Genomic DNA, 14,673 nt, shown 5'->3' with positions numbered 1-14,673 from the left:
AGAGCAGGGAACTTTATAAGAGAGGTAGGAAAACCAAGATAGTGTTCAGTAGCCAATTCAGAGGCTAGCGCTAAAATGAGAAAACCAACAAATGTCCTTTATAGTCTCTAATTTTGAGCTGAATTTGCAGAGTGAATGATTTTTGTGAACGTTTAGTGTTTGCACTTAAAGGGGGTTATACTTCTAGTCAAAAGTACATAAATGAGACCTAATTTTTCTCATTTTAAAAAAGGGATGGGGCAGCTAGGTGGTGCAGTGGATAGAGCACTGGCCCTGGATTCAGGAGGACCTGAGTTAAGGTCTGGCCTCAGACACTTGACAATTCCTAGCTGTGTGACCCTGGGCAAGTCACTTAACCCTCATTACCCTGCCAAAAAAGGGGGGGGATGTAATACATTGCATTCCTGACTAAAAGCCTAACACCCAACTTTTTATAGAAATGAACAAGAAGAAAACATTTTATTAACTATAAGTAATGCATCTTTAACAAAACATTCTGTACTCTGGTTAAACAGCGGTGCAACCCCAATTCTATTTAATAGAATACAGTAAAATATGCATACATGGTTCTCATTTTCCTATATCATAATTCTTGACTTCATTTTTTATAGAAATAATGAAAATGGTAGAGTGCAGTTAGGAAATTCAGTTAGGCTTTCTTAGTTGAGATTTGGGATGAGGTATCTTTTGTAGTTCTATCCCCTTCATTTATTTATGTCTCTCCCTCCTCCCCTATCCTTTGGAGAGATTTTCACTAGCAACTTTGAGAAATAGAAGCTTGCACAAGAAGGGTGGGAAGCTCTCAAGAATGAAATTCTGAAGACAAACGTTCAATTAGGAAGAAATAGAACAATTGTCTAAAGAGGTGAATATGACTCATTAGAATTGACTGAAGGACTTAAAAAGATATACAGAAGATATAAGTAGGGGTACATAACTATATAACTAGTAAGTGTCAGGAACATTAAAGCTCAGAATGAGCTTTTTCAGTATGTTGGGAACTAAGGATAACCAAAAAAAGGGATAGGGTTATTGAATGGAATGGATAGGATGACAGCAGAAATATTCAGTCCATTTTGCTTCTATCTCTAGCTGGGATAGAAATCTAGGAGGGACAGAATAAAAGTGACACCAAAGATTAAGTAAGAAAGTTCCTAGCTACCCTCAACAAATTCAAGTCATTAGGCCTACAGTGTATCCCAAGGAACAGAAAGAAGACCAGTGCCAGTGGATCCCAGAATACATGGCGGGGAGTATCATGTGTTAGAAGACTGGAAAGGCAAGAAGGGGAGAGGCTATAAAATGCTTTAAAAGTCAAAGAGGATTTTTTAATTCGATCTTAGAGGTCATAAGAAGCCACTGGAGTTTACTGGAGTTTAGGGGGACGAGATATCGTCAGACCTATAATTTAGGAAGATCACTTTGATAGCTGAGTGGAAGACAGACTGCTCTCCAGACTTGAGGTGGGGAGATAAACCAGAAAGCTATTGAGATAGTCCAGGTAATGAGGGTGTGCCCTATGATGATGGCAGTGTCAGAGGAGAGAAGGGATGTTGTGCAAAGTGTTGTGAAGGACTGGATATGGAGAGGTTAGAGTGAGGAGTTAAGAATGGCACTAAGGTTGCCAGCCTGGGTGACTAGGAGGTGGGTGGTCCCCTCAAGGGTTTGGGGGGAAGGACAATGAGTTCAGTTTTCGACATGATGAATTTAAGATGTCTATAGGATACTCAGTTTGAGATGTCCAAAAGACAACTGGAGATATGAGGTCAGAGGTTACAGCTGGATCTACAGATCTAAGAAACATCTGAACCCATGAGAGCAGATAAGATCACCAAGCCAAATAATAGAGGGGACTCAGTACAGATCCTCGGGGGATACATACAGTTAACAGGTGCAGCCTAGACAAAAATATGGCAAAAGATACTGATGAGTGATCAGACAGGTAATAAAAAGTCCAGGATAGAGCCTTGGGAAACACCCATGGTTAGCAGGAGCAACCTGGATGGGGACACTGAAAGGGAGTGGGTCAAACAGGTAGGAAAACCAGAAAAGTAGTGTCATGAAAACCTAGAAAGAAGGTATCAAGGAGAAAAGAATGACTGACAATTATCAAAAGCTGCAGAGATCTAAGAAGGATGGCTGACCAGATAATGAGTAGACCCAAAAAGTAGTCATTAATGGAACAATGAGAACTGTTGGGAAGACTCAAAGGGAGTATCGCAAGGATCTGTACTTGGTCCGATATGAATCAGTTTTAGAACTTTTGGGAGTTATTAAATCTATTAACCATTGGAAGTTATTAAAGGAGAGGTGATTAATAGAAATCATCAACATTTTAATTCAAATTCAAGGTCTTCCACCCTCTGGCACCAATTTATTGCTTCAAAAATTCTTAAAAAATATATTGACTCAACTTGTTTTTGATATATAACACGAAACTTTCAAATGCCCACGCAAATAACCTTTCCTACAAAGTACATACTGAAAAGCTTATCAATTATTAAATGAAAGGAGGGATATATGTCCTTTAACTGACATTATGATACCAATTCCAACCTATCTTTCCATCTTTCTTTTTTAACATTAGCCAAGCTGAACTCTCATTGTCTCCTGCTTTCCACATCAATTCAACAAATATTAAATGTTTATTCTGTGTATGCTATGCAGTAGAAGATAAAAAATTTAGATAAGCTGGTCTTACAGTCTAATAGGGAGATGATACATATCCTAATAGCAATAATGAAAAATAAAATATACGTATATGATAGGCAGACACAAAGTACTTGGTGACCCCACTTTTGTCATTTTCCTTCCTTCATAGTTTCTGACCCTATAGTTAGCCAGTTGAATAATCCTCTCCTCTTTAATCCCTTGCCCTTCTACTGAGCTACATAATAAAGGTGAAGCTACAGGGGCTTTTCCCCTCAGGGTGCTAACATCTTGGGGGACACAAGTCTCTCCCCCAGGGTAGTCTAGAGACTATCATTCCTGCATCTCACAAGTCCTCTGCTGGCCTTCAAAACCTTGCTCTCTCATCCAGTCCCAGCTCAGCATCCTAAGGTTCCTATTGCCATAATGCCTCTCTCCCAGGATTTTTCCTAACTATCCCCATCCCACTTCCTTACAACTTCCCTCTACAGGGCCTTCTGAGGGGACAGATTCTTCTCCCCAGGCTAGTTTAACTACATGAGCATTGTTTGGGCTGTTCTCTCATCCTGTGCTGTCACCACTCCCCAAATCATCTTCTCTGTTTCCACCATTGCCCATACTCCTCTGTTTTTTGCTCCTAGTGAAAGAACCACTAGCTATGAGTTTTGTCCTTCAGCTGTCCATAACCTACTAATCTTCCACCTTGAGTCACTTCTACTAATGATCTTTGCTATGCCAATTCCCAAGCCACTGAACACTTCTAGAGGCAGTCATTAAATCATGTTGATTGCATTCAATAGAGTTCATATGACCTCATCGATACATAGCAGTCCTTTTATTCCTATCTTATTCTCTATTATATTCCTATATATGCTGTTGCAAACCTTTCACTATCTCCTCAAGCTTCTCTTTTCCTACTTCCCTGGATGATCCTGCTTACTACTTTACTAAAAAGATTGAGACCATCTGATCTCAGCTCCCAAATCTTCATAGGTGTAATCCCTCCTGTGAGATTCAATTTAGTTGCTCCATTCCCTAGAGACCTCTCCTGAATTTCATAGTTGAAAGTCTCTTTTTTTCATATTTCTCACATTTAGTCTGGACTTTTTTTCCACTTAAGCACAATCTGCCCTGTAGAACAGTTGTTTCTAAACATGTCATATCACACTGATTAGATTGTAAACTCCTTGAGGGCAGGATCTATATCTTATCTGCTCTTTATCGCTGTTGCTGGCATAGTGTCAAACACATAACTTGATAAGTTACTGCTGAACTGAATTGTTCACTTTTCCCCATGAATTCAAAATGTTGTATTTTTTTCTTTTAGAACTACCAAAATTTTTTTTTCTAATTCTCCTTGCCCTTGCTCCCAAAATGCAGTACCCTTAAAAGCAGGAATACAAAGAAAATCAGTTTATTTAGAGAAACAAGTTATGGTTAGATTTCCCAGGGTTTTTAGAAATAAGGCAGATGAATAGTCAGAAAGGATCTTATGAATAACAACAACAAAAAAAATCACTCCTCAAGCATTATTTCCTTACATTTTGTCATTCAACAGAATCATAGTAGAGGAAAGGTTGCTAGGAATGTCAATAAAAATTAATTAGAATTATGAAATGGTGTCAGTTGCAATACCATAATATTTAGCAAGGTTTTCTTGGCTTGAGGATGACAAATTTCAGACTGGCATATCATGCCTGTATGTACACCTATTAATTAATATCTAACTTGGTTAATTTTACCTTTCCATGGGGCAGCTAGGTGGCGCAGTGAATAGAGCACCGGCCCTGGAGTCAGGAGTACTTGAGTTCAAATCCGGCCTCAGATACTTAACACTTACTAGCTGTGTGACCCTGGGCAAGTCAGTTAACCCCAATTGCCTCACTAAAAAAAAAAAAAAAATTCCTTTCCAATGGTTAAGAACAAGAATCAGAAGTGCTTACAATGGTATCAACATTAGCATCACCAGTTAATAATAAACACCTAGGAGCTTTTTGTTTCTCAGGTATGTATTTTATGGTGCTTATACAATACCTACTCCACCCCTGCCTATCCATGCATGTGTGCTCACATGGGCACCCCTCCCCCCCCACCTGCTAGCATAGTCTGGTTCTCCATCAAGTCTGGAGTCTGGAAAATTGCCCCTAGGACTCCACAGCTGGCACAATACAAGCAGAGAGCTCTGACTAGGAGCAATCTGTTTTCTAAATCAAGGATGTATGACTGCCAATATTGCCAAGCCTAGCCTGTGGCTTATTTAACAACAGTTTGGCTCTCCAACTAAATGCTGGCAGTTAAGTGAATAACAGTGCTAAATGAATGTAGCTTTTAAAAAAATACTGACATCTACTTAGAGGGTACATAAAATTAAAAAAAGAAACCCCCAAAACCTTAAAAGCTGAAAAATAATAGAAAGTACATGGTAAAGAAACAAGGGAGATCATGTGGTGCCCTACAGAGCAAAGGGAAACATTCTTTCCCTTTTATAAGACTCTTCAAAGAAGCTGTAAAGACCTTCCCCAAGAAGTGTGTGTAGTCCCTTATTTTCCCTCCATTTAAAGTCTAAGGGAACGGAGGTCAAACATTAAGGCTGCTCATGACCTCTGACCTGCCAAATCTAACGGCCATTTTTCAGCCTTTATCCTTGAACTTTCAGAAGCCTTTGACACTACTGATGATCCCTGTTTCCTGGCTACTCTCCCCACTGCTTCTGATCTATTACACTCTTGGAATATGGTTTGTCTTATAGAAGCATGGTGGAAAATTGGGGCAAAAAGGGATTCAGTACAACTCTGTCACCATTACTAGAAATATAGCTCAAAACACATTCACTATAAATGGTGGATCAGTAAAATTATTTTCATATATAAAGGATGGCACCAATTATAGTCACTTAAGAAACAACTATAAGTTAACTTTAAGCTTTACACTATAGCCAACATCTCTTTTCTTCACCCCATGTTTTGAAATGACATCTTGATCTACTCCTCTACCATTTATACAAGGACATAACAATCATTTCACTGGCCAAATGAAGAGCTCTACATGGTACACAAAATCCCATTTCACATCTTCAGCTTGCTTTATCTTTTTTCTCAAGGTTCCTAGTTTTTTTTATTTTAATTTTTTTTATTTTAATTTTTTTATTTTTAGAACTTTTCATCCTGTATCAGCAAGTCCCCCCAAAATCTGATGAACTGTTTAAATCCCCAGTTTTTCAGGAAAACGTCCTGCTTTTGCCAAGAAAATTCTTCTGCAAAAACACTGTAATCCAAATCTTCCCTCTATTCCAAATGGAAAAGAACTGGGATTATAAAGCTGGCTGTTTAACATATATACTCTTCCTTTCCACTCCCCTCAAAACTCACTCTCTCTCAAATGGGAAAAAAAAAAAAGTCCACACCCTCAAGGAACTTACAATTTAATGGGGGAAGACAACACACAAAAGCAAACTGAAAATGGGAAGAGGAGGCCATGAGAGAGGAACCCAGCATGGAGCGTGTTGAAATCAAGCAGAGCTGCTGCTGCAAAATGGAGTGTTACCTGGAAAGTTCTGAGCCCTCTATAAAGGAAGGCTTTGGGAGGAGTTTATTGCTCCAACCACCCAAATATAGGGAAGAGGTAACTGAGGGATTTGAAGGGATTTGAGAAGGTGAGTGTCAAAAACTAAGTCAGTTGGCCTGGTGATGAGATTTCAGGTGATCAATTTATCCTAGTGGAGACATGATAATCCCTAGAGTCAAAACCAAGCAGGGCTGGGGGCAGCTAGATGGCGCAGTGGATAAGGCACTGGCCCTGAATTCAGGAGTACCTGAGTTCAAATCCAGCCTCTGACACTTAACACTTACTAGCTGTCACTTAACCCCAATTGCCTCACCAAAAAAACCCCACCAAAACCAAAACCAACAAAAAACCAAGCAGGGCTGCCAATAGAAAGTTGCCTGCAAAGTTATATCTTCTTTTTTTTTTTTTTAAGTGAGGCAATTGGGGTTAAGTGACTTGCCCAGGGTCACACAGCTAGTAAATGTTAAGTGTCTGAAGTCAGATTTGAACTCAGGTCCTCCTGACTCCAGGGCTGGTGCTCTATCCACTGCACTACCTAGCTGCCCCCAAAGTTATATCTTCTAATGAAGTTATTGACAGATATTATTTTCAGCTAGTAGAGGTGTTAGGAAGGTTAGAGATCAGAGAAGACGTTCCTCAGGTCTTTTGAATTGTGTCTCCAATAGTTACTTGGGCAGTCCAGAGGCCTGAAAACTCAGATCAACTAGTGGGGGAAAGGGTGGGAAGTTTCCCATGGCCAGTGGGCGGCAGGAAGTTTGCAGCACCATAGATCAATCTGGTGATAGTACACAATATATGAGTGAGATTTTTTTCTCTCATTCACAGTACCCAACTTCATTTGTTGTCTGGGCAGAGTAGAATCTTTCAAGCTCATATCGGGGGTAGGTGGCTACTACTAAATGTCACCACATGTCAACTGAAGCACCAAAGAAGGCTCACTATGTTTCCCTTTTTATATGGGAAAGTTTTCTGAAGCCTGGCCATGAGATACTTGTTTTCTAGTTCTTAGGGATTCTAGGCCAGGATTGCCTAAAAGTCTTATATTTCTTAATCTCTGCTTAGGGTGCAGAAATTTGTTACTTCTAAGAACCAGGATGCTGCAGAAAACCACTTCGTTTGGACTGAGATTTGGCAGTTAGTATTTATTTTATTTTTTTGCAGGGCAATTGGGGTTAAGTGACTTGCCCAGGGTCACACAGCCAGTAAGTGTCAAGTGTCTGAAGCCGGATTTGAACTCAGGAACTCTTGAATCCAGGGCCGGTGCTTTATCCACTGCACCGCCTAGTTGCCCCGACAGTAAGTATTTATTAAGCACCTACTATATGCTAGGCACAATGCTAAACTCTGGGGATACAAAGAAATGCAAAAACAGACCCTACCCTCAGAGAGTTCGCAATATAATGGGCATTATTGTGATTTTGAAAATAGGGACTCATCTTTCCAGGAATTTAGGGGTACAAAGGAAAAATTGTAAAATAGCAAAAGAAAAAACAATTAGGGGGAGCTGTTTTATCTCTAAGTAGCCGGAGGAAGTATTACCACAAAGGCCTTGAAACATGTTATTTTTGAAAAGATAATAGGGCCTTAGATTTAAGTAATTACAGCCTTTGGTCAGCATATTTCTAGCAAACATGTCAATTCACTGAAAGGAAGGATAGCACTTGAAGTTTTAAAAGTTCTAAAAAACAGACATCACCTCATATTAAAGGAAAAGAGTTATTTAAACTGGACTTCACGGAATACACTGTAGCAATCCTATGATAGTTGGCAGCATCTTCATTTCATTCCTGTATTACTCTAGTACCATCTCGGTTGCCTGTGCTTCTACTTCCTTCTTCCTAGTCCGTCCTAAAAAATACACCCAAATTAAATTCCTTAAATGCTACTTTCATGTCAGTCCTTGTTTAAACACCTAAAGCAGTGCTCTATGACCTACCATATTTAGTCCAAATTATGCAGTCTAGTTTTCAGGATCCTTCATCATCTGGTCTCAGCCTACTTTTCCAAACTACTCTCCAACTACTCTCTACTCTGTGCCATCACCATCATACAAGCCATTCTGTAGGGATGTCCTGCCTTATCCCATTTCTGTGTCTTTGGTGTGTTCCCCATGTGGCATTTTTTTCTCCTCCACACTCTAGCCAAATCTTAGCTACTCTTTCATGTTTTAGTAAAAATCTTACTTCTCTGGATATGTCTCTTATTTCTTTTTTACTTTTTCTTTTTTTTATTTTTTAGTGAGGCAATTGGGGTTAAGTGACTTGCCCAGGGTCACACAGCTAGTAAGTGTTAAGTGTCTGAAGCCGGATTTGAACTCAGGTACTCCTGACTCCAGGGCTGGTGCTCTATCCACTGTGGCACCTAGCTGCCCCTATGTCTCTTATTTCTTTAGCCCCCAGTGACTTCTTTGTGTGTGTGTGTGTGTGGGGGGGGGAAATGAGGGTTAAGTGGCTTACCCAGGGTCACACAGCTAGTAAGTGTCAAGTGTCTGAGGCTGTATTTGAACTCAGGTCCTCCTGAATCCAGGGCCAGTGCTTTATCCACTTTGCCGTCTAGCTGCCGAGCACCGCCCCCCCCCCTTCTTAATTAGACTCCTGCTTTTCCAGTCAGTGCTTAATGAATAGGGCATTGGACTTGGAGTCAGGAAGACCTTGGTTCAAATCCTGTCTCAGTTCTGTGACTCTAGGCAAGTCATAATTTCTGTTCCTTAGTTTTCTCAGTTGTAAAATAAGGAGAATGGGTTCTACTGCCTCTTAGCTCTCTTCAGACTCTAAATCTAGGATCTCATGAATTTGTTTCCTCAACCACACATAGTGGAGAGTGGATGTGAATCTACATTTGCAATAATCTTGGTAATGCTGAATTGTGTTGGCCAGGTTCTCCATCTGATTTGATGGTTTCTTGTTTTTGCCTTGTTCTATGGTTAACAAAAAGCACCAATATTGAGAAGGGAGGAGGAAAAGGAAGAGGAATGGTAGCTCCACCATTTTCTTGCTCTTCACTTTGTATTTTTAATATTAGCAGTCACCAGCTGTTTAAAGCTACTTGCCTACTCGTTGGTGTACTTAAACCTATGTAACAGAATTTGTGAATCCATAACTGGTTATACCTAAATTGCAGTGTATTACCAGACACTAAAAATCAATAAATGATTAAAGGTACCACTCACTGCCCATTCTTCCACCTTGTTGAATCCTCTCTTGAGATTCCAATGATACTGCATATAATACAGTGAATGAAGACATGCATCACTGTTAATTCTTATTTTAAATATCAGTAAAGTTTAACCTTTTTAAATATAAAAATAAACAGAAATACTGTACTAGTTCCTTTCTGCATCCTCCATAGATTATCTTGCACTTCTCTGGGGTGTTGGTGGGGTAAGGGTGTACCACACTTTAGAAAGCACTGATTTGAGGACAATTGCAACTAAATGCCCAAAGGAATACAGATAAAAGAATATGATCAATTCTCCTGTCAATTCTTTCCTCATTATTATAGGTAATAAGAGTAGGCTGGTAGGGCATATGACTATATGGAGCCACGATTTAGTTGGTGTGGCTATTTCCCTCATTAGTGCATCAGTGCAAATCACAACCCATTGAAGATTTCTCCCCCTCTGCCATTCTTGTCCATGTTCTTCCAAATATCCTACAAGGATGATCTAGTTAGATGAGTCAGAAGCATTCCTCTGTCTTATATACTTTGTTAGCATAAGTACATCACTGCAGCTCTCTATTATCTCTTTCCACATAATCAGTCCGCTTCCCTTTCTTTCTTTTTTTTTTTTTAATTTTTTTTTTTTTAGTGAGGCAATTGGGGTTAAGTGACTTGCCCAGGGTCACACAGCTAGTAAGTGTTAAGTGTCTGAGGCCGGATTTGAACTCAGGTACTCCTGACTCCAGGGCCGGTGCTCTATCCACTGCGCCACCTAGCCGCCCCCCCTTTCTTTTTAAAATAAGTTTTATTGTTTTTGTTTTTACGTGGCAGTCATTTCTGCATATAACTTTTCCTTCCTTTTCTCTTAACTCTCGGAATAAAGGAAAACAGTTAAGGAAAACCAAACAACACAGTGACTGATTTGACTACACATATAATATTTCATGCTTATAGTTCTCCACCTTTCTATCGAAAGGTGTATTTCAACATGTTTTATGTGATCAAGAAAACTATAATAAAAATAAATTAGAAAAACTGAAGTGAAAGGTCACTGGATTTGGCCAAAAAGAGGTCAGTTATAACCTTTGAGATCGTTTTCAATAAAACTGTGGCAGCATAAACCAGACAGCTGGAAGTGACTGAAGGTATAGGAATAAAAGTTGTAAGAATAGATCACATATGTGAGAAGTCTGGCAGTAAAGAGAAATTATATGAAAGCAGAAAAGAAAGCAAAGTCAATCATCAATCATTAGGCATTTTTAAGTGATGACTACATGCCAGATACTGTTCTAAGTGTTTGAGATATAAAAAAAGGCGAAACACTATCCCCTGTCCTTGAGGAGCACTAAGATTCTAAAAAGGGAGACAACATGTAAATTAGGACATGCAAGGTGTAGAGGAGATGGAAGTACTCTGTGTGTGTGTGTGTGTGTGTGGGTGGGTGGGTGGGGGGGAGATGGCCAGTCCAAACGCACAATATATCATGGGTGAAGATCATCAAGAAGGCTAGTGTAGCTGGGTTGCAGAGTATGTGGAGAGGAGGAAAGTGTAAGAGTAGAAAGGTAGGAAGGTGTCAGGTTATAAAGGGATTCAAATGCCAAACACAGGAATCTGTATTTGATCTTGAAGGTGATTAGGGAGCCACTGGAGTTTACTGAATACAACTAGTCTGACATGATCAGGCCGGTGCTTTAGGAAAATCACTATGATTTTGTCAGCTAAATGGAGGGTGGGAGTGGGTAGAGACTTGGGGCAGGGATTCTAATTAAAAAGTTAATGCAACAGTCTAGGTGAGATATGATGGGGGCCCTGTACAGTGGTGGTGGCTGTGCGAGTAGAGAGAAGGAGATGTAAATGAGAGATGCTTTGAAGGCAGAAACAACAAGCTCTGGCAATAGACTGGATATGTGGGGTGAGTTCAAGTAAGGAGTTGAGAATGACACCAAAGTTGAAAGCCTGGGTAACTGAAAGAATGGTAATACTTTCAAGAATAATGGGAAAGTTGAAAAGAGCAGAGTGTTTGAGGAAAAGGTTCTGTTTTGGACATGCTGAATATGAGATGCTTATAGGACATGCAATTGGAGATGTCCAAAAGGGTGTTGGTGAATAAGGAATAGAGCACAATAGACTGAGGCTGGACACACATCTAAGAATCATCTGCATAGAGATGATAATTGAACCATGGGAGCTTATAACATCACCAAGAGAGAGAATACAGAGGGAGAAAAGGGTCCAGGACAGAACTTTGAGGGAAATGGGTTAATGGGTGATCCAGAAGACTCCAACGAATATCCAGGAGTTTAAGAAGCAACAATCAGACAGGTAGGAGGAGAACCAAGAGAGAAGAATGTTAGAAAACAAAACAAAACCTAGAGAGTAAAAAGTTTCTAGTAGATGGTCAACAGTGTCAAAAGTGCAGAGTTGTCAAGAAGGATGAAGACTGAAAAAAGGTCATAGCTTTGGTAATTAAGATCACTGCTAACGTGGATAGAGCACTGGCCCTGGAGTCAGGAGTACCTGAGTTCAAATCCAGCCTCAGACACTTAACACTTACTAGCTGTGTGACCTTGGGCAAGTCACTTAACCCCAATTGCCTCACTAAAAAAAAAAAAAAAAAAGAAAAAGATCACTGCTAACTTTGGAGAGGGCAGTTTCAGTTGAATGAAGTTGGAAGCCAGAGTTAAGAGAGAGGAAAGAAAGTGGAGGCATCAACTGTAGACAGTCTTCTCAAAGAGTTTAGCCACAAAAAAGAGACAATATACAGAACGATAGCTAATGGAGATGGGCAGATTAAGTGAGAGTTTTTTTTAAAGGATAAGAGAGACAAGAGAATGTTAATAGTTAGCACAGGAATTAGATAGAGAGAGACCAGAAGATTAGTGAAGGAGTGGTGATGCTTGTAGGGGCAATCTGCTAGAAAAGGGAGGGGACAGGATAGAGAATTCATGTAGAAAGGTTTACCCAACTCATTTGTCGGTAGATAAGAAGTAGATGGTGATGGAGTGATATGAATTTGTGAGATGAGGAAGAGAGAAGAGGAAGCTTTTGGCAAATGGCTTCAATAAAGTGATGTCTGAAAGGACAGGAAGGGCGAGAAGAGGGGCTCATGTGGGGGGAGGAGAAAGATGGTGTGACATGAAGTTTGAAGAGGGATGAAAAGATATGGGATAACTGTTGCGATGAGTGGGATAATGGATTAAGGAAGTATAAAACTATTGCCAAACTGAGGATCTAGTTGAGATTATGAAATATTAATTTGTATGTGGATCTAATCCACGGTTGCATGATTTTCTACAACTCGTCCAGTAGCATATGGATAGGAGTGAAGAAAGTAGGAGTAATCTAGGGCTGAAGTTTGGCAAAGTATGACTGATGATGATAAGGACAATGGGGTAAGGATTCCAGAGTAGAGGATGATATATATATATTTGAAGTAGTTCACCAAGGGGTCAAGTAAAGGCTTTAAGGACAGAACAGACCAAAGCATGGTTACATGTTTTTCTAGGGGGAAGGTCAGACCTGTGATTTCATAAGGGCAAGAATTCTTGGAGAAGAAAGAACTGACAATGGTGTAAGGAGTTAAGGGATAATTATGGAAGCAGTGTTTCAGAGGAGGTAAGAGGAATCCTCAGTGCATGTAGAAGGCTTGGCTCTAGAAGGGAGGAGGTAATCTTATTTCTCTGTCACTAGAGAGGTAACTGAGAGGACAGATACAAAGATAGTGATATGCTGAGGTAAAGATGAAGGTAAATGAGGCGACTCATTCCAGAAGGAAGTGAAATCAACTGCTATGACAGTATGTGTATGCTGGGAGTGGGCATAAAGTTAAGCAACTTAAGGAATAAAGAAAAAATGTGGAATAATTGTAGTGGTGAGTGTGACAGAGAATTCATGAAAGTTAAGTATTAGTGAATAGCAAGTAAGGGCCAGCCTGACATCTGGCAACATGACTTTGTGTAAGTCCACCTTTGGATGTGCATCTTTTAGAAGTTCTCTGTGGGGGTGGCTAGGTGGCGTAGTGGATAAAGCACTGGCCCTGGATTCAGGAAGACCTGAGTTCAAATCCGACCTCAGACACTTGACACTAGCTGTGTGACTCTGGGCAAGTCACTTAACCCCCATTGCCCTCCAAAAAAAAAACACACACACAAAAAAACAAAAAACAAACAAAAAAAGAAGTTCTCTGTGACCTGGGAGGAGGGAAGAAAGCTAAAGTTGGAGACTCTTACCATTTGACGTAGGGGGCCGGTTAAATAAAGAGGCAGAAAAGAAGGCATTTGAAGGATTTGATCAGGAAGCTTAAGATAGGGAGGATTTCAAAGGGGTAGCAGTCTCAGTAAAGTAGGAGTGACCAAGTGAATGGATGCCTTAATGGAGGCTGAAAACAGTCTTAAGAGGCATGGTAGAGTGAAACAAAGGAAGCAAGGAGGTTCTAGTCAGAGAGAGAGTATTGATTCAGAATTCAGTAAAAATGACAAAACCTGTCTTCTTGCTCTCCCTTCCCCTTTGTTGTTTCTTCAGACTCTCATTCTAACTAGATTTTATCTCTTTCAAAAGGAAGTTTCTCAAGGACAGATATTGTTTCCTTCTATATGTCTAGTCTTACTGTGTTATATGTGATTGATAAAATGTTGGATCACAACACACTGAAGTCTATCTTTTTTTTTTCTCTAGACTTTTAAAAACCCCACAAACCTAAGGTTTGTTTTGTTTTGTTTTTTGGGGCAATGAGGATGAAGTGACTTGCGCAAAGTCACACAGCTAGTACGTGTCAAGTGTATGAGGCCAGATTTGAACTCAGGTTGTCTTGAATCCAGGGCTGGTGCTTTATCCACTGTGCCACCTAGCTGCCTCCCAAACCTAAGGTTTTTTAACCTTCCAAAATAGAATTAATTTTTGCATCTAAATCATCTCTAAACTTAAAGTCCAACAAAAATAAGCAAAGCAATTAGTATTGTCCCTTTCAAAAGGCTTGTGCTTCTCTAATCCTTCAAATGCATATTTTGATTCCTTTTTTCCCCTCATTATTTGCAAGTGCTTGTGCCTTACTTAGATAATAAAAATAGCTAACATTTATGTAGCTATTACTATGTGCCAGGTACTATGCTAAATGTTTTGTAGTTATTTTGTTTGGTTTTGCTATTATTATTATTATTATTACAGATGAGGAAACTGAGGCAAACAGAGGGTAAGTGACTTGTCCAGGATCACACAGCTAGTAAGTGTCTAAGGCCATACTTGAACTCAGGTCTTTTTGATCCCAGGGCCATTGTTCTACTGTGCCCCCAAGCTGCTCTCCTT

General features: G+C 39.9%; 1 protein-coding gene across 6 annotated transcripts in view; it reads right to left on the bottom strand.

Annotated features, from left to right (window-relative positions):
- SYNRG (synergin gamma) overlaps positions 1–14,673 on the bottom strand; it is a 96,731-nt gene that overhangs the window by 70,944 nt on the left and 11,114 nt on the right. The gene's annotated exons all lie outside the window — the stretch shown is intronic.

Source organism: Dromiciops gliroides, chromosome 4 (assembly GCF_019393635.1).
Source record: "Dromiciops gliroides isolate mDroGli1 chromosome 4, mDroGli1.pri, whole genome shotgun sequence".
Taxonomy (NCBI): Eukaryota; Metazoa; Chordata; class Mammalia; order Microbiotheria; family Microbiotheriidae; genus Dromiciops; species Dromiciops gliroides.
The sequence above is the reverse complement of the archived record's forward strand: the minus strand, read 5'-3'. Positions and strand labels throughout refer to the sequence as shown.